Genomic DNA, 20,736 nt, shown 5'->3' on the forward strand with positions numbered 1-20,736 from the left:
CACTGCATTCAATCGGGATGCATTTTACCATGCTGCGCGGTTTTCACTGCATTCAATCACAATGCATGGAATCCACTGCATTCCATCGGGATGCTTTGGGCCATGCTGCATAAAATCCACTGCATTCAATCATGCTGCATGGAATCCACTGCATTCAATCATGCTGCATAAAATCCACTGCATTCAATAGGGTTCCATTTCTTCACGCTGCATGTAATACACTGCATTCAATCACACTGAATGGAATCCACTGCATTCAATCGGGATGCATTTTACCTCGCTGCATGGATTACACTGCATTCAATCACAATGCTTGGAATCCACTGCATTCCATCGGGATGCTTTGGGCCATGCTGCATAAAATCCACTGCATTCAATCGGGATGCATTGGGCCACGCTGCATCGACTCCACTGCATTCAATCGGTATCCATTGCGCCACAATGCAAGGAATCCTCTGCATTCATTGACGCTGCATGGACTCCACTGCATTCAATCGGGATGCTTTGGGCCATGCTGCATAAAATCCACTGCATTCAACCATGCTGCATGGAATCCATTTCATTCAATCATGCTCTATAAAATCCAATGCATTCAATAGGGTTCCATTACTTCACGCTGCATGGAATACACTACATTAAATCAGGATGCATGGAATCGACTGCATTCAATCAGGATGCATTATACCACGTTGCATGGATTACCCTACATTCAATCACAATGCATGGAATCCACTGCATTCAATCGGGATGCCTTGGGCCATGCTGCATAAAATCCACTGCATTCAATGGTGATGCATTGGGCCTCGCTGCATAGACTCCACTGCATATAATCGGGATCCATTGCGCCACAATGCATGGAATACTCTGCATTCAATGACGCTGCATGGAATCCACTGCATTCCATCGGGAAGCTTTGGGCCATGCTGCATAAAATCCACTGCATTCAATCATGCTGCATGGAATCCACTGCATTCAATCGGGATGCATTTTACAAGGCTGCATGGATTACATTTCATACACTCAAAATGCATGGAATCCACTGCGTTCTATAGGTATGCTTTGGCCATACTGCATAAAATACACTGCATTCAATTTGCTGCATGGAATCCACTGCATTCAATCATGCTGAATAAAATCCACTGCATTCAATAGGGTTCCATTTCTTCACGCTGCATGGAATACACTGCATTCAATCAGGCTCCATGGAATCCACTGCATTCAATGGGGATGCATTCTACAATGCTGCATGGAGTTCACTGCATTCAATCACAACGCATGTAATCCACTGCATTCCATCAGGATGCTTTGGGCCATGCTGCATAAAATCCACTGCATTCAATCGGGATGCATTGGGCTTCGCTGCATGGACTCCACTGCATACAATCGGGATCCATTGCGCCAAAATGCATGGAATACTCTGCATTCATTGACGCTGCATGGACTCCACTGCATTCAATCGGGATGCTTTGGGCCATGCTGCATAAAATCCACTGCATTCAACCATGCTGCATGGAATCCATTTCATTCAATCATGCTCTATAAAATCCAATGCATTCAATAGGGTTCCATTACTTCACGCTGCATGGAATACACTACATTAAATCAGGATGCATGGAATCGACTGCATTCAATCAGGATGCCTTATACCACGTTGCATGGATTACCCTACATTCAATCACAATGCATGGAATCCACTGCATTCAATCGGGATGCTTTGGGCCATGCTGCATAAAATCCACTGCATTCAATCGGGATGCATTGGGCCTCGCTGCATAGACTCCACTGCATATAATCGGGATCCATTGCGCCACAATGCATGGAATATTCTGCATTCAACGACGCTGCATGGAATCCACTGCATTCCATCGGGAAGCTTTGGGCCATGCTGCATAAAATCCACTGCATTCAATCATGCTGCATGGAATCCACTGCATTCGATCGGGATGCATTTTACAAGGCTGCATGGATTACATTTCATACACTCAAAATGCATGGAATCCACTGCGTTCTATAGGTATACTTTGGGCCATACTGCATAAAATACACTGCATTCAATTTGCTGCATGGAATCCACTGCATTCAATCATGCTGCATAAAATCCACAGCATTCCATCGGGATGCATTGGGCCTCGCTGCATGGAATACACTGCATTCAATCACGCTGCATGAATTCCACTGCATTCAATGGGGATGCATTCTACAATGCTGCATGGAGTTCACTGCATTCAATCACAATGCATGGAATCCACTACATTCCATCGGGATGCTTTGGGCCATGCTGCATAAAATCGACTGCATTCAATCGGGATGCATTGGGCCTCGCTGCATGGACTCCACTGCATACAATCGGGATCCATTGCACCAAAATGCATGGAATCCTCCGCATGCAACGACGCTGCATGGACTCCACTGCATTCAATCGGGATGCTTTGGGCCATGCTGCATAAAATCCACTGCATTCAATCATGCTGCATGGAATCCACTGCATTCAATCATGCTGTATAAAATCCACTGCATTCAATAGGGTTCCATTTCTTCACGTGGCATCGAATCCACTGCATTCAATCACGCTGCATGGAATCCACTGCATTCAATCGGGATGCATTTTTCCTCGCTGCATGGAGTACACTGCATTCAATCATGCTGCATAAAATCCACTGCATTCCATCGGGATGCTTTGGGCCATGCTGCATAAAATCCACTGCATTCAACCATGCTGCATGGAATCCACTGCATTCAATCATGCTGCATAAAATCCACTGCATTCAATCGGGATGCATTGGGCCTCGCTGCATGGAATAAACTGCATTCAATCAGGCTCCATGGAATCCACTGCATTCAATGGGGATGCATTCTACCATGCTGCATGGAGTTCACTGCATTCCATCACAATGCATGGAATCCACTGCATTCCATCGGGATGCTTTGGGCCATGCTGCATACAATCCACTGCATTCAATCGGGATGCATTGGGCCTCGCTGCATGGACTCCACTGCATACAATCGGGATCCATTGCGCCAAAATGCATGGAATCGACTGCATTTAATCACGGTGCATGGAATCCACTGCATTCAATCGGGATGCATTTTACCACACTGCTTGGATTACACTGCATTCAAACGCAATGCATAGAATCCACTGCATTCAATATGGATGCATTTTACCACTCTGCATGGAATCCACTGCATTTAATCACGCTGCATGTACTCCATGGAATTTAATCAGGATTCATTTTACTAAGCTGTATGGAATCGACTGCATTCAATCAGGCTGCATGGAATCCACTGCATTCCATCGTAATGCATTTTTCCTCGTTGCATGGATTACACTGCATTCCATCACAATGCATGGAATCCACTGCATTCAATCGGGAAGCTTTGGGCCATGCTGCATACAATCCACTGCATTCAATCGGGATGCACTGGGCCTCGCTGCATGGACTCCACTGCATATAATCGGGATCCATTGCGCCACAATGCATGGAATACTCTGCATTCAATGACGCTGAATGGATTCCACTGCATTGAATCGTGAAGCTATGGGCCATGCTGCATAAAATCCACTGCATGCAATCATGCTGCATTGAATCCACTGCATTCAATCATGCTGCATAAAATCCACTGCATTCAATAGGGTTCCATTACTGCACCCTGCATGGAATCCACTGCATTCAACCACGCTGCATGGAATCCACTGCATTCAATCGGGATGCATTTTACCACTCTGCATGGATTACACTGCATTTAATCACGCTGCATGTAATCCATGGAATTTAATCGGGATTCATTTTACTAAGCTGTATGGAATCGACTGCACTTAATCACGCTGCATGGAATCCACTGCATTCAATCGGGATGCATTTTACCACGTTGCATGCAGTTCACTGCATTCAATCACAATGCATGGAATCCACTGCATTCCATCGGGATGCTTTGGGCCATGCTGCATAAAATCCACTGCATTCAATCTTGCTTTTTGAATCCACTGCATTCAGTAATGCTGCATAAAATCCTTGCATTCAATTGGGTTCCATTTCTTCACGCTGCCTGGAATCCACTGCATTCAATCACGCTGCATGGAATCCACTGCATTCTATCGGGATGCATTTTACCTCGCTGCATGGATTACACTGCATTCAATCACAATGCATGGAATCCACTGCATTCCATCGGGATGCTTTGGGCCATGCTGCATAAACTCCACTGCATTCAATCGGGAGGCATTGGGCCTCGCTGCATGGACTCCACTGCATAAAATCTGGATCCATTGCGCCACAATGCATGGAATCCTCTGCATTCAACGACGCTGCATGGAATCCACTGCATTCCATCGGGATGTTTTGGGCCATGCTGCATAAAATCTACTGCATTCAATCGGGATGCATTGGGCCTCGCTGCATGAACTCCACTGCATACAATCTGGAACCATTGCGCCAAAATGCATGGAATCGACTGCATTTAATCACGGTGCATGGAATCCACTGCATTCAATCGGGATGCATTTTACCACACTGCTTGGATTACACTGCATTCAATCGCAATGCATAGAATCCACTGCATTCAATATGGATGCATTTTACCACTCTGCATGGAATCCACTGCATTTAATCACGCTGCATGTACTCCATGGAATTTAATCGGGATTCATTTTACTAAGCTGTATGGAATCGACTGCATTTAATCACGCTGCATGGAATCCGCTGCATTCAATCTGGATTCATTTTACAAGGCTGCATGGAGTACACTGCATTCAATCACAATGCATGGAATCCACTGCATTCAAACGGGATGCTTTGGGCCATGCTGAATAAAATCCACTGCATTCAATCATGCTGCATGGAATCCACTGCATTCAATCATGCAGCATAAAATCCGCTGCATTCCATAGGGTTCCATTTCTTCATGCTGCATGGAATACACTGCATTCAATCAGGCTGCATAAAATGCGCTGCATTCCATAGGGTTCCATTTCTTCATGCTGCATGGAATACACTGCATTCAATCAGGCTGCATGGAATCCACTGCATTCAATCGGGATGCATTTTTCCTCGTTGCATGGATTACACTGCATTCCATCACAATGCATGGAATCCACTGCATTCAATCGGGAAGCTTTGGGCCATGCTGCATACAATCCACTGCATTCAATCGGGATGCACTGGGCCTCGCTGCATGGACTCCACTGCATATAATCGGGATCCATTGCGCCACAATGCATGGAATACTCTGCATGCAATGACGCTGAATGGAATCCACTGCATTGAATCGTGAAGCTATGGGCCATGCTGCATAAAATCCACTGCATGCAATCATGCTGCATTGAAACCACTGCATTCAATCATGCTGCATAAAATCCACTGCATTCAATAGGGTTCCATTACTGCACCCTGCATGGAATCCACTGCATTCAACCACGCTGCATGGAATCCACTGCATTCAATCGGGATGCATTTTACCACTCTGCATGGATTACACTGCATTTAATCACGCTGCATGCAATCCATGGAATTTAATCGGGATTCATTTTACTAAGCTGTATGGAATCGACTGCACTTAATCACGCTGCATGGAATCCACTGCATTCAATCGGGATGCATTTTACCACGTTGCATGCAGTTCACTGCATTCAATCACAATGCATGGAATCCACTGCATTCCATCGGGATGCTTTGGGCCATGCTGCATAAAATCCACTGCATTCAATCTTGCTTTTTGAATCCACTGCATTCAGTAATGCTGCATAAAATCCTTGCATTCAATTGGGTTCCATTTCTTCACGCTGCATGGAATACACTGCATTCAATCACGCTGCATGGAATCCACTGCATTCAATCGGGATGCATTTTACCATGCTGCGTGGTTTTCACTGCATTCAATCACAATGCATGGAATCCACTGCATTCCATCGGGATGCTTTGGGCCATGCTGCATAAACTCCACTGCATTCAATCGGGAGGCATTGGGCCTCGCTGCATGGACTCCACTGCATAAAATCTGGATCCATTGCGCCACAATGCATGGAATCCTCTGCATGCAACGACGCTGCATGGAATCCGATGCATTCCATCGGGATGTTTTGGGCCATGCTGCATAAAATCTACTGCATTCAATCGGGATGCATTGGGCCTCGCTGCATGAACTCCACTGCATACAATCTGGAACCATTGCGCCAAAATGCATGGAATACTCTGCATTCAACGACGCTGCATGGAATCCACTGCATTCAATCGGGATGCTTTGGGCCATGCTGCATAAATCCATTGCATTCAATCATGCTTCATGGAATCCACTGCATTCAATCGTGCTGCATAAAATCCACGGCATTCAATAGGGTTCCATTTCTTCACGCTGCATCGAATCCACTACATTCAATCACGCTGCATGGAATCCACTGCATTCTATCGGGATGCATTTTACCACGCTGCATAGATTACACCGCATTCAATCACAATGCATGGAATCCACTGCATTCAATCGGGATGCTTTGGGCCATGCTGCATAAAATCCACTGCATTCAATCGGGATGCATTGGGCCTCGCTGCATGGACTCCACTGCATTCAATCGGGATCCTTTGTGCCACAATGCATGGAATTCTCTTCATTCAATGACGCTGCATCGAATCCACTGCATTCAATCGGAATCCATTGTGCTACAATGCATGGAATCCTCTGCATTCAATGACGCTGCATGGAATCCACTGCATTCCATCAGGATGCTTTGGGCCATGCTGCATAAAATCCACTGCATGCAATCATGCTGCATGGAATCCACTGCATTCAATCATGCTGCATAAAATCCACTGCATTCAATAGGGTTCCATTTCTTCACGCTGCATGGAATCCACTGCATTCAATCACGCTGCATGGAATCCACTGCATTCAACATGGATGAATTTTACCACGCTGCATTTAGTACACTGTATTCAATCACAATTCATGGAATCCATTGCATTCAATCGGGATGCTTTGGGCCATGCTGCATAAAATCCACTGCATTCAATCGGGATGCACTGGGCATTGCTGCATGGACTCCACTGCATACAATCCGGATCCATTGCGCCACAATGCATGGAATCCTCTTCATTCAACGACGCTGCATGGAATCCACTGCATTCCATCGGGATGCTTTGGGCCATGCTGCATAAAATCCACTGCATTCAATCGGGATGCATTGGGCCTCGCTGCATGGACTCCACTGCATACAATCGGGATCCATTGCGCCACAATGCATGGAATCCTCTGCATTCAATGACGCTGCATGGAATCCACTGCATTCCATCGGGATGCTTTGGGCCATGCTGCATAAAATCCACTGCATTCAATCATGCTGCATGGAATCCACTGCATTCAATCATGCTGCATAAAATCCACTGCATTCAATAGGGTTCCATTTCTTCACGCTGCATGGAATCCACTGCATTCACTCAGGATGCATTTTACCACACTGCATGGATTACACTTCATTCAATCACAATGCATGGAATCCACTGCATTCCATCGGGCTGCTTTGGGCCATGCTGCATAAAATCCACTGCATTCAATCAGATGCATTTTGCCTCACTGCATAGACTCCACTGCATACAATCGGGATCCATTTCGCCAAAATGCATTGAATCTTCTGCATTCAATTACGCTTCATGGAATCCACTGCATTCCATCGGGATGCTTTGGGCCATACTGCATAAAATCCACTGCATGCAATCATGCTGCATGGAATCCACTGCATTCAATCATGCTGCATAAAATCCACTGCATTCAATTGGGTTCCATTTCTTCTTCACGCTGCCTGGAATCCACTGCATTCAATCACGCTGCATGGAATCCACTGCATTCAATCGGGATGCATTTTACCACACTGCTTGGATTACACTGCATTCAATCGCAATGCATAGAATCCACTGCATTCAATATGGATTCATTTTACCACTCTGCATGGAATCCACTGCATTTAATCACGCTGCATGTAATCCATGGAATTTAATCGGGATTCATTTTACTAAGCTGTATGGAATCGACTGCATTTAATCACGCTGCATGGAATCCACTGCATTCAATCGGGATTCATTTTACAAGGCTGCATGGAGTACACTGCATTCAATCACAATGCATGGAATCCACTGCATTCAAACGGGATGCTTTGGGCCATGCTGCATAAAACCCACTGCATTCAATCATGCTGCATGGAATCCACTGCATTCAATCATGCAGCATAAAATCCGCTGCATTCCATAGGGTTCCATTTCTTCATGCTGCATGGAATACACTGCATTCAATCAGGCTGCATGGAATCCACTGCATTCAATCGGGATGCATTTTTCCTCGTTGCATGGATTACACTGCATTCCATCACAATGCATCGAATCCACTGCATTCAATCGGGAAGCTTTGGGCCATGCTGCATACAATCCACTGCATTCAATCGGGATGCACTGGGCCTCGCTGCATGGACTCCACTGCATATAATCGGGATCCATTGCGCCACAATGCATGGAATACTCTGCATGCAATGACGCTGAATGGAATCCACTGCATTGAATCGTGAAGCTATGGGCCATGCTGCATAAAATCCACTGCATGCAATCATGCTGCATGGAATCCACTGCATTCAATCATGTTGCATAAAATCCACTGCATTCAATAGGGTTCCATTTCTTCACCCTGCATGGAATCCACTGCATTCAACCACGCTGCATGGAATCCACTGCATTCAATCGGGAAGCATTTTACCACTCTGCATGGATTACACTGCATTTAATCATGCTGCATGTAATCCATGGAATTTAATCGGGATTCATTTTACTAAGCTGTATGGAATCGACTGCACTTAATCACGCTGCATGGAATCCACTGCATTCAATCGGGATGCATTTTACCACGTTGCATGCAGTTCACTGCATTCAATCACAATGCATGGAATCCACTGCATTCCATCGGGATGCTTTGGGCCATGCTGCATAAAATCCACTGCATGCAATCCTGCTGCATGGAATCCACTGCATTCAATCATGCTGCATAAAATCCACTGCATTCAATAGGGTTCCATTTCTTCACGCTGCATGGAATCCACTGCATTCAATCACGCTGCATGGAATCCACTGCATTCAACATGGATGCATTTTACCACGCTGCATAGATTACACCGCATTCAATCACAATGCATGGAATCCACTGCATTCAATCGGGATGCTTTGGGCCATGCTGCATAAAATCCACTGCATTCAATCGGGATGCATTGGGCCTCTGTGCATGGACTCCACTGCATTCAATCGGGATACATTGCGCCACAATTCATGGAATCCTCTGCATTCAATGACGCTGCATGGAATCCACTGCATTCAATCGGAATCCATTGCGCCACAATGCATGGAATCCTCTGCATTCAATGACGCTGCATGGAATCCACTGCATTCCATCGGGATGCTTTGGGCCATACTGCATAAAATCCACTGCATGCAATCATGCTGCATGGAATCCACTGCATTCAATCATGCTGCATAAAATCCACTGCATTCAATAGGGTTCCATTTCTTCTTCACGCTGCCTGGAATCCACTGCATTCAATCACGCTGCATGGAATCCACTGCATTCAATCGGGATGCATTTTACCATGCTGCGTGGTTTTCACTGCATTCAATCACAATGCATGGAATCCATGGAATTTAATCGGGATTCATTTTACTAAGCTGTATGGAATCGACTGCATTTAATCACGCTGCATGGAATCCACTGCATTCAATGGGGATTCATTTTACAAGGCTGCATGGAGTACACTGCATTCAATCACAATGCATGGAATCCACTGCATTCAAACGGGATGCTTTGGGCCATGCTGCATAAAATCCACTGCATTCAATCATGCTGCATGGAATCCACTGCATTCAATCATGCAGCATAAAATCCGCTGCATTCCATAGGGTTCCATTTCTTCATGCTGCATGGAATACACTGCATTCAATCAGGCTGCATGGAATCCACTGCATTCAATCGGGATGCATTTTTCCTCGTTGCATGGATTACACTGCATTCCATCACAATGCATCGAATCCACTGCATTCAATCGGGAAGCTTTGGGCCATGCTGCATACAATCCACTGCATTCAATCGGGATGCACTGGGCCTCGCTGCATGGACTCCACTGCATATAATCGGGATCCATTGCGCCACAATGCATGGAATACTCTGCATGCAATGACGCTGAATGGAATCCACTGCATTGAATCGTGAAGCTATGGGCCATGCTGCATAAAATCCACTGCATGCAATCATGCTGCATTGAATCCACTGCATTCAATCATGTTGCATAAAATCCACTGCATTCAATAGGGTTCCATTTCCTCACCCTGCATGGAATCCACTGCATTCAACCACGCTGCATGGAATCCACTGCATTCAATCGGGAAGCATTTTACCACTCTGCATGGATTACACTGCATTTAATCACGCTGCATGTAATCCATGGAATTTTAATCGGGATTCATTTTACTAAGCTGTATGGAATCGACTGCACTTAATCACACTGCATGGAATCCACTGCATTCAATCGGGATGCATTTTACCACGTTGCATGCAGTTCACTGCATTCAATCACAATGCATGGAATCCACTGCATTCCATCGGGATGCTTTGGGCCATGCTGCATAAAATCCACTGCATTCAATCTTGCTTTTTGAATCCACTGCATTCAGTAATGCTGCATAAATCCTTGCATTCAATTGGGTTCCATTTCTTCACGCTGCATGGAATCCACTGCATTCAATCGGGATGCATTTTACCATGCTGCGTGGTTTTCACTGCATTCAATCACAATGCATGGAATCCACTGCATTCCATCGGGATGCTTTGGGCCATTCTGCATAAAATCCACTGCATTCAATCTTACTTTTTGAATCCACTGCATTCAATCATGCTGCATAAAATCCACTGCATTCAATAGGGTTCCATTTCTTCACGCTGCATGTAATACACTGCATTCAATCACACTGAATGGAATCCACTGCATTCAATCGGGATGCATTTTACCTCGCTGCATGGATTACACTGCATTCAATCACAATGCTTGGAATCCACTGCATTCCATCGGGATGCTTTGGGCCATGCTGCATAAAATCCACTGCATTCAATCGGGATGCATTGGGCCACGCTGCATCGACTCCACTGCATTCAATCGGTATCCATTGCGCCACAATGCAAGGAATCCTCTGCATTCATTGACGCTGCATGGACTCCACTGCATTCAATCGGGATGCTTTGGGCCATGCTGCATAAAATCCACTGCATTCAACCATGCTGCATGGAATCCATTTCATTCAATCATGCTCTATAAAATCCAATGCATTCAATAGGGTTCCATTACTTCACGCTGCATGGAATACACTACATTAAATCAGGATGCATGGAATCGACTGCATTCAATCAGGATGCATTATACCACGTTGCATGGATTACCCTACATTCAATCACAATGCATGGAATCCACTGCATTCAATCGGGATGCCTTGGGCCATGCTGCATAAAATCCACTGCATTCAATGGTGATGCATTGGGCCTCGCTGCATAGACTCCACTGCATATAATCGGGATCCATTGCGCCACAATGCATGGAATACTCTGCATTCAATGACGCTGCATGGAATCCACTGCATTCCATCGGGAAGCTTTGGGCCATGCTGCATAAAATCCACTGCATTCAATCATGCTGCATGGAATCCACTGCATTCAATCGGGATGCATTTTACAAGGCTGCATGGATTACATTTCATACACTCAAAATGCATGGAATCCACTGCGTTCTATAGGGATGCTTTGGGCCATACTGCATAAAATACACTGCATTCAATTTGCTGCATGGAATCCACTGCATTCAATCATGCTGAATAAAATCCACTGCATTCAATAGGGTTCCATTTCTTCACGCTGCATGGAATACACTGCATTCAATCAGGCTCCATGGAATCCACTGCATTCAATGGGGATGCATTCTACAATGCTGCATGGAGTTCACTGCATTCAATCACAACGCATGTAATCCACTGCATTCCATCGGGATGCTTTGGGCCATGCTGCATAAAATCCACTGCATTCAATCGGGATGCATTGGGCTTCGCTGCATGGACTCCACTGCATACAATCGGGATCCATTGCGCCAAAATGCATGGAATACTCTGCATTCATTGACGCTGCATGGACTCCACTGCATTCAATCGGGATGCTTTGGGCCATGCTGCATAAAATCCACTGCATTCAACCATGCTGCATGGAATCCATTTCATTCAATCATGCTCTATAAAATCCAATGCATTCAATAGGGTTCCATTACTTCACGCTGCATGGAATACACTGCATTAAATCAGGATGCATTTTACCTCACTGCATGGATTACACTGCATTCAATCACAATGCATGGAATCCACTGCATTCCATCGGGATGCTTTGGGCCATGCTGCATAAACTCCACTGCATTCAATCGGGAGGCATTGGGCCTCGCTGCATGGACTCCACTGCATAAAATCTGGATCCATTGCGCCACAATGCATGGAATCCTCTGCATTCAACGACGCTGCATGGAATCCACTGCATTCCATCGGGATGTTTTGGGCCATGCTGCATAAAATCTACTGCATTCAATCGGGATGCATTGGGCCTCGCTGCATGAACTCCACTGCATACAATCTGGAACCATTGCGCCAAAATGCATGGAATACTCTGCACTCAACGACGCTGCATGGAATCCACTGCATTCAATCGGGATGCTTTGGGCCATGCTGCATAAATCCATTGCATTCAATCATGCTTCATGGAATCCACTGCATTCAATCGTGCTGCATAAAATCCACGGCATTCAATAGGGTTCCATTTCTTTACGCTGCATCGAATCCACTACATTCAATCACGCTGCATGGAATCCACTGCATTCTATCGGGATGCATTTTACCACACTGCATAGATTACACCGCATTCAATCACAATGCATGGAATCCACTGCATTCAATCGGGATGCTTTGGGCCATGCTGCATAAAATCCACTGCATTCAATCGGGATGCATTGGGCCTCGCTGCATGGACTCCACTGCATTCAATCGGGATCCATTGTGCCACAATGCATGGAATTCTCTTCATTCAATGACGCTGCATCGAATCCACTGCATTCAATCGGAATCCATTGTGCCACAATGCATGGAATCCTCTGCATTCAATGACGCTGCATGGAATCCACTGCATTCCATCAGGATGCTTTGGGCCATGCTGCATAAAATCCACTGCATGCAATCATGCTGCATGGAATCCACTGCATTCAATCATGCTGCATAAAATCCACTGCATTCAATAGGGTTCCATTTCTTCACGCTGCATGGAATCCACTGCATTCAATCACGCTGCATGAATTCCACTGCATTCAACATGGATGAATTTTACCACGCTGCATTTAGTACACTGTATTCAATCACAATTCATGGAATCCATTGCATTCAATCGGGATGCTTTGGGCCATGCTGCATAAAATCCACTGCATTCAATCGGGATGCACTGGGCATTGCTGCATGGACTCCACTGCATACAATCCGGATCCATTGCGCCACAATGCATGGAATCCTCTTCATTCAACGACGCTGCATGGAATCCACTGCATTCCATCGGGATGCTTTGGGCCATGCTGCATAAAATCCACTGCATTCAATCGGGATGCATTGGGCCTCGCTGCATGGACTCCACTGCATACAATCGGGATCCATTGCGCCACAATGCATGGAATCCTCTGCATTCAATGACGCTGCATGGAATCCACTGCATTCCATCGGGATGCTTTGGGCCATGCTGCATAAAATCCACTGTATGCAATCATGCTGCATGGAATCCACTGCATTCAATCATGCTGCATAAAATCCACTGCATTCAATAGGGTTCCATTTCTTCACGCTGCATGGAATCCACTGCATTCAATCACGCTGCATGGAATCCACTGCATTCAACATGGATGAATTTTACCACGCTGCATTTAGTACACTGTATTCAATCACAATTCATGGAATCCATTGCATTCAATCGGGATGCTTTGGGCCATGCTGCATAAAATCCACTGCATTCAATCTGGATGCACTGGGCATCGCTGCATGGACTCCACTGCATACAATCCAGATCTATTGCGCCACAATGCATGGAATCCTCTGCATTCAATGACGCTGCATGGAATCCACTGCATTCAATCGGGATGCTTTGGGCCATGCTGCATAAAATCCATTGCATTCAATCATGCTGCATGGAATCCACTGCATTCAATCGGGATGCATTTTACCATGCTGCATTGATTACCCTTCATTCAATCAGGCTGCATGGAATCCACTGCATTCTATCGGGATGCTTTGGGCCATGCTGCATAAAATCCACTGCATTTAATCGGGATGCATTTGGCCACGCTGCATGGACTCCACTGCATAAAATCGGGATCCATTGCCCCAAAATGCAAGGAATCATCTGCATTCAATGACGCTGCATGGAATCCACTGCATTCCATCGGGATGCTTTGGGCCATGCTGCATAAAATCCACTGCATTCAACCATGCTGCATGGAATCCACTGCATTCAATCATGCTGCATAAAATCCACTGCATTCAATCGGGATGCATTGGGCCTCGCTGCATGGAATAAACTGCATTCAATCAGGCTCCATGGAATCCACTGCATTCAATGGGGATGCATTCTACCATGCTGCATGGAGTTCACTGCATTCAATCACAATGCATGGAATCCACTGCATTCCATCGGGATGCTTTGGGCCATGCTGCATAAAATCCACTGCATTCAATCGGGATGCATTGGGCCTCGCTGCATGGACTCAACTGCATACAATCGGGATCCATTGCGACAAAATGCATGGAATCCTCTGCATTCATTGACGCTGCATGGAATCCACTGCATTCCATCGGGATGCTTTGGGCCATACTGCATAAAATCCACTGCATGCAATCATGCTGCATGGAATCCACTGCATTCAATCATGCTGCATAAAATCCACTGCATTCAATAGGGTTCCATTTCTTCTTCACGCTGCCTGGAATCCACTGCATTCAATCACGCTGCATGGAATCCACTGCATTCAATATGGATGCATTTTACCACTCTGCATGGAATCCACTGCATTTAATCACGCTGCATGTACTCCATGGAATTTAATCGGGATTCATTTTACTAAGCTGTATGGAATCGACTGCATTTAATCACGCTGCATGGAATCCACTGCATTCAATCGGGATTCATTTTACAAGGCTGCATGGAGTACACTGCATTCAATCACAATGCATGGAATCCACTGCATTCAAACGGGATGCTTTGGGCCATGCTGCATAAAATCCACTGCATTCAATCATGCTGCATGGAATCCACTGCATTCAATCATGCAGCATAAAATCCGCTGCATTCCATAGGGTTCCATTTCTTCATGCTGCATGGAATACACTGCATTCAATCAGGCTGCATGGAATCCACTGCATTCAATCGGGATGCATTTTTCCTCGTTGCATGGATTACACTGCATTCCATCACAATGCATCGAATCCACTGCATTCAATCGGGAAGCTTTGGGCCATGCTGCATACAATCCACTGCATTCAATCGGGATGCACTGGGCCTCGCTGCATGGACTCCACTGCATATAATCGGGATCCATTGCGCCACAATGCATGGAATACTCTGCATTCAATGACGCTGAATGGAATCCACTGCATTGAATCGTGAAGCTATGGGCCATGCTGCATAAAATCCACTGCATGCAATCATGCTGCATTGAATCCACTGCATTCAATCATGTTGCATAAAATCCACTGCATTCAATAGGGTTCCATTTCTTCACCCTGCATGGAATCCACTGCATTCAACCACGCTGCATGGAATCCACTGCATTCAATCGGGATGCATTTTACCACTCTGCATGGATTACACTGCATTTAATCACGCTGCATGTAATCCATGGAATTTTAATCGGGATTCATTTTACTAAGCTGTATGGAATCGACTGCACTTAATCACGCTGCATGGAATCCACTGCATTCAATCGGGATGCATTTTACCACGTTGCATGCAGTTCACTGCATTCAATCACAATGCATGGAATCCACTGCATTCAATCGGGATGCTTTGGGCCATGCTGCATAAAATCCACTGCATTCAATCTTGCTTTTTGAATCCACTGCATTCAGTAATGCTGCATAAATCCTTGCATTCAATTGGGTTCCATTTCTTCACGCTGCATGGAATACACTGCATTCAATCACGCTGCATGGAATCCACTGCATTCAATCGGGATGCATTTTACCATGCTGCGTGGTTTTCACTGCATTCAATCACAATGCATGGAATCCACTGCATTCCATCGGGATGCTTTGGGCCATGCTGCATAAAATCCACTGCATTCAATCATGCTGCATGGAATCCACTGCATTCAATCATGCTGCATAAAATCCACTGCATTCAATAGGGTTCCATTTCTTCACGCTGCATGTAATACACTGCATTCAATCACACTGAATGGAATCCACTGCATTCAATCGGGATGCATTTTTCCTCGCTGCATGGATTACACTGCATTCAATCACAATGCTTGGAATCCACTGCATTCCATCGGGATGCTTTGGGCCATGCTGCATAAAATCCACTGCATTCAATCGGGATGCATTGGGCCACGCTGCATCGACTCCACTGCATTCAATCGGTATCCATTGCGCCACAATGCAAGGAATCCTCTGCATTCATTGACGCTGCATGGACTCCACTGCATTCAATCGGGATGCTTTGGGCCATGCTGCATAAAATCCACTGCATTCAACCATGCTGCATGGAATCCATTTCATTCAATCATGCTCTATAAAATCCAATGCATTCAATAGGGTTCCATTACTTCACGCTGCATGGAATACACTACATTAAATCAGGATGCATGGAATCGACTGCATTCAATCAGGATGCATTATACCACGTTGCATGGATTACCCTACATTCAATCACAATGCATGGAATCCACTGCATTCAATCGGGATGCCTTGGGCCATGCTGCATAAAATCCACTGCATTCAATGGTGATGCATTGGGCCTCGCTGCATAGACTCCACTGCATATAATCGGGATCCATTGCGCCACAATGCATGGAATACTCTGCATTCAATGACGCTGCATGGAATCCACTGCATTCCATCGGGAAGCTTTGGGCCATGCTGCATAAAATCCACTGCATTCAATCATGCTGCATGGAATCCACTGCATTCAATCGGGATGCATTTTACAAGGCTGCATGGATTACATTTCATACACTCAAAATGCATGGAATCCACTGCGTTCTATAGGTATGCTTTGGCCATACTGCATAAAATACACTGCATTCAATTTGCTGCATGGAATCCACTGCATTCAATCATGCTGAATAAAATCCACTGCATTCAATAGGGTTCCATTTCTTCACGCTGCATGGAATACACTGCATTCAATCAGGCTCCATGGAATCCACTGCATTCAATGGGGATGCATTCTACAATGCTGCATGGAGTTCACTGCATTCAATCACAACGCATGTAATCCACTGCATTCCATCAGGATGCTTTGGGCCATGCTGCATAAAATCCACTGCATTCAATCGGGATGCATTGGGCTTCGCTGCATGGACTCCACTGCATACAATCGGGATCCATTGCGCCAAAATGCATGGAATACTCTGCATTCATTGACGCTGCATGGACTCCACTGCATTCAATCGGGATGCTTTGGGCCATGCTGCATAAAATCCACTGCATTCAACCATGCTGCATGGAATCCATTTCATTCAATCATGCTCTATAAAATCCAATGCATTCAATAGGGTTCCATTACTTCACGCTGCATGGAATACACTGCATTAAATCAGGATGCATGGAATCGACTGCATTCAATCAGGATGCCTTATACCACGTTGCATGGATTACCCTACATTCAATCACAATGCATGGAATCCACTGCATTCAATCGGGATGCTTTGGGCCATGCTGCATAAAATCCACTGCATTCAATCGGGATGCATTGGGCCTCGCTGCATAGACTCCACTGCATATAATCGGGATCCATTGCGCCACAATGCATGGAATATTCTGCATTCAACGACGCTGCATGGAATCCACTGCATTCCATCGGGAAGCTTTGGGCCATGCTGCATAAAATCCACTGCATTCAATCATGCTGCATGGAATCCACTGCATTCGATCGGGATGCATTTTACAAGGCTGCATGGATTACATTTCATACACTCAAAATGCATGGAATCCACTGCGTTCTATAGGTATACTTTGGGCCATACTGCATAAAATACACTGCATTCAATTTGCTGCATGGAATCCACTGCATTCAATCATGCTGCATAAAATCCACTGCATTCCATCGGGATGCATTGGGCCTCGCTGCATGGAATACACTGCATTCAATCACGCTGCATGAATTCCACTGCATTCAATGGGGATGCATTCTACAATGCTGCATGGAGTTCACTGCATTCAATCACAATGCATGGAATCCACTACATTCCATCGGGATGCTTTGGGCCATGCTGCATAAAATCGACTGCATTCAATCGGGATGCATTGGGCCTCGCTGCATGGACTCCACTGCATACAATCGGGATCCATTGCACCAAAATGCATGGAATCCTCCGCATGCAACGACGCTGCATGGACTCCACTGCATTCAATCGGGATGCTTTGGGCCATGCTGCATAAAATCCACTGCATTCAATCATGCTGCATAAAATCCACTGCATTCCATCGGGATGCTTTGGGCCATGCTGCATAAAATCCACTGCATTCAACCATGCTGCATGGAATCCACTGCATTCAATCATGCTGCATAAAATCCACTGCATTCAATCGGGATGCATTGGGCCTCGCTGCATGGAATAAACTGCATTCAATCAGGCTCCATGGAATCCACTGCATTCAATGGGGATGCATTCTACCATGCTGCATGGAGTTCACTGCATTCCATCACAATGCATGGAATCCACTGCATTCCATCGGGATGCTTTGGGCCATGCTGCATACAATCCACTGCATTCAATCGGGATGCATTGGGCCTCGCTGCATGGACTCCACTGCATACAATCGGGATCCATTGCGCCAAAATGCATGGAATCGACTGCATGTAATCACGGTGCATGGAATCCACTGCATTCAATCGGGATGCATTTTACCACACTGCTTGGATTACACTGCATTCAATCGCAATGCATAGAATCCACTGCATTCAATATGGATGCATTTTACCACTCTGCATGGAATCCACTGCATTTAATCACGCTGCATGTACTCCATGGAATTTAATCGGGATTCATTTTACTAAGCTGTATGGAATCGACTGCATTTAATCACGCTGCATGGAATCCACTGCATTCAATCGGGATTCATTTTACAAGGCTGCATGGAGTACACTGCATTCAATCACAATGCATGGAATCCACTGCATTCAAACGGGATGCTTTGGGCCATGCTGCATAAAATCCACTGCATTCAATCATGCTGCATGGAATCCACTGCATTCAATCATGCAGGATAAAATCCGCTGCATTCCATAGGGTTCCATTTCTTCATGCTGCATGGAATACACTGCATTCAATCAGGCTGCATAAAATCCGCTGCATTCCATAGGGTTCCATTTCTTCATGCTGCATGGAATACACTGCATTCAATCAGGCTGCATGGAATCCACTGCATTCCATCGGGATGCATTTTTCCTCGTTGCATGGATTACACTGCATTCCATCACAATGCATCGAATCCACTGCATTCAATCAGGAAGCTTTGGGCCATGCTGCATACAATCCACTGCATTCAATCGGGATGCACTGGGCCTCGCTGCATGGACTCCACTGCATATAATCGGGATCCATTGCACCACAATGCATGGAATACTCTGCATTCAATGACGCTGAATGGAATCCACTGCATTGAATCGTGAAGCTATGGGCCATGCTGCATAAAATCCACTGCATGCAATCATGCTACATTGAAACCACTGCATTCAATCATGCTGCATAAAATCCACTGCATTCAATAGGGTTCCATTACTGCACCCTGCATGGAATCCACTGCATTCAACCACGCTGCATGGAATCCACTGCATTCAATCGGGATGCATTTTACCACTCTGCATGGATTACACTGCATTTAATCACGCTGCATGTAATCCATGGAATTTAATCGGGATTCATTTTACTAAGCTGTATGGAATCGACTGCACTTAATCACGCTGCATGGAATCCACTGCATTCAATCGGGATGCATTTTACCACGTTGCATGCAGTTCACTGCATTCAATCACAATGCATGGAATCCACTGCATTCCATCGGGATGCTTTGGGCCATGCTGCATAAAATCCACTGCATTCAATCTTGCTTTTTGAATCCACTGCATTCAGTAATGCTGCATAAAATCCTTGCATTCAATTGGGTTCCATTTCTTCACGCTGCCTGGAATCCACTGCATTCAATCACGCTGCATGGAATCCACTGCATTCTATCGGGATGCATTTTACCTCGCTGCATGGATTACACTGCATTCAATCACAATGCATGGAATCCACTGCATTCCATCGGGATGCTTTGGGCCATGCTGCATAAACTCCACTGCATTCAATCGGGAGGCATTGGGCCTCGCTGCATGGACTCCACTGCATAAAATCTGGATCCATTGCGCCACAATGCATGGAATCCTCTGCATTCAACGACGCTGCAT

Source organism: Sus scrofa, chromosome 16 (genome assembly GCF_054392235.1).
Source record: "Sus scrofa isolate SSC_HxYL_T2T_F1_AM1 chromosome 16, Sscrofa_HxYL_maternal_Yorkshire_Landrace_v2.0, whole genome shotgun sequence".
Classification (NCBI taxonomy): Eukaryota; Metazoa; Chordata; class Mammalia; order Artiodactyla; family Suidae; genus Sus; species Sus scrofa.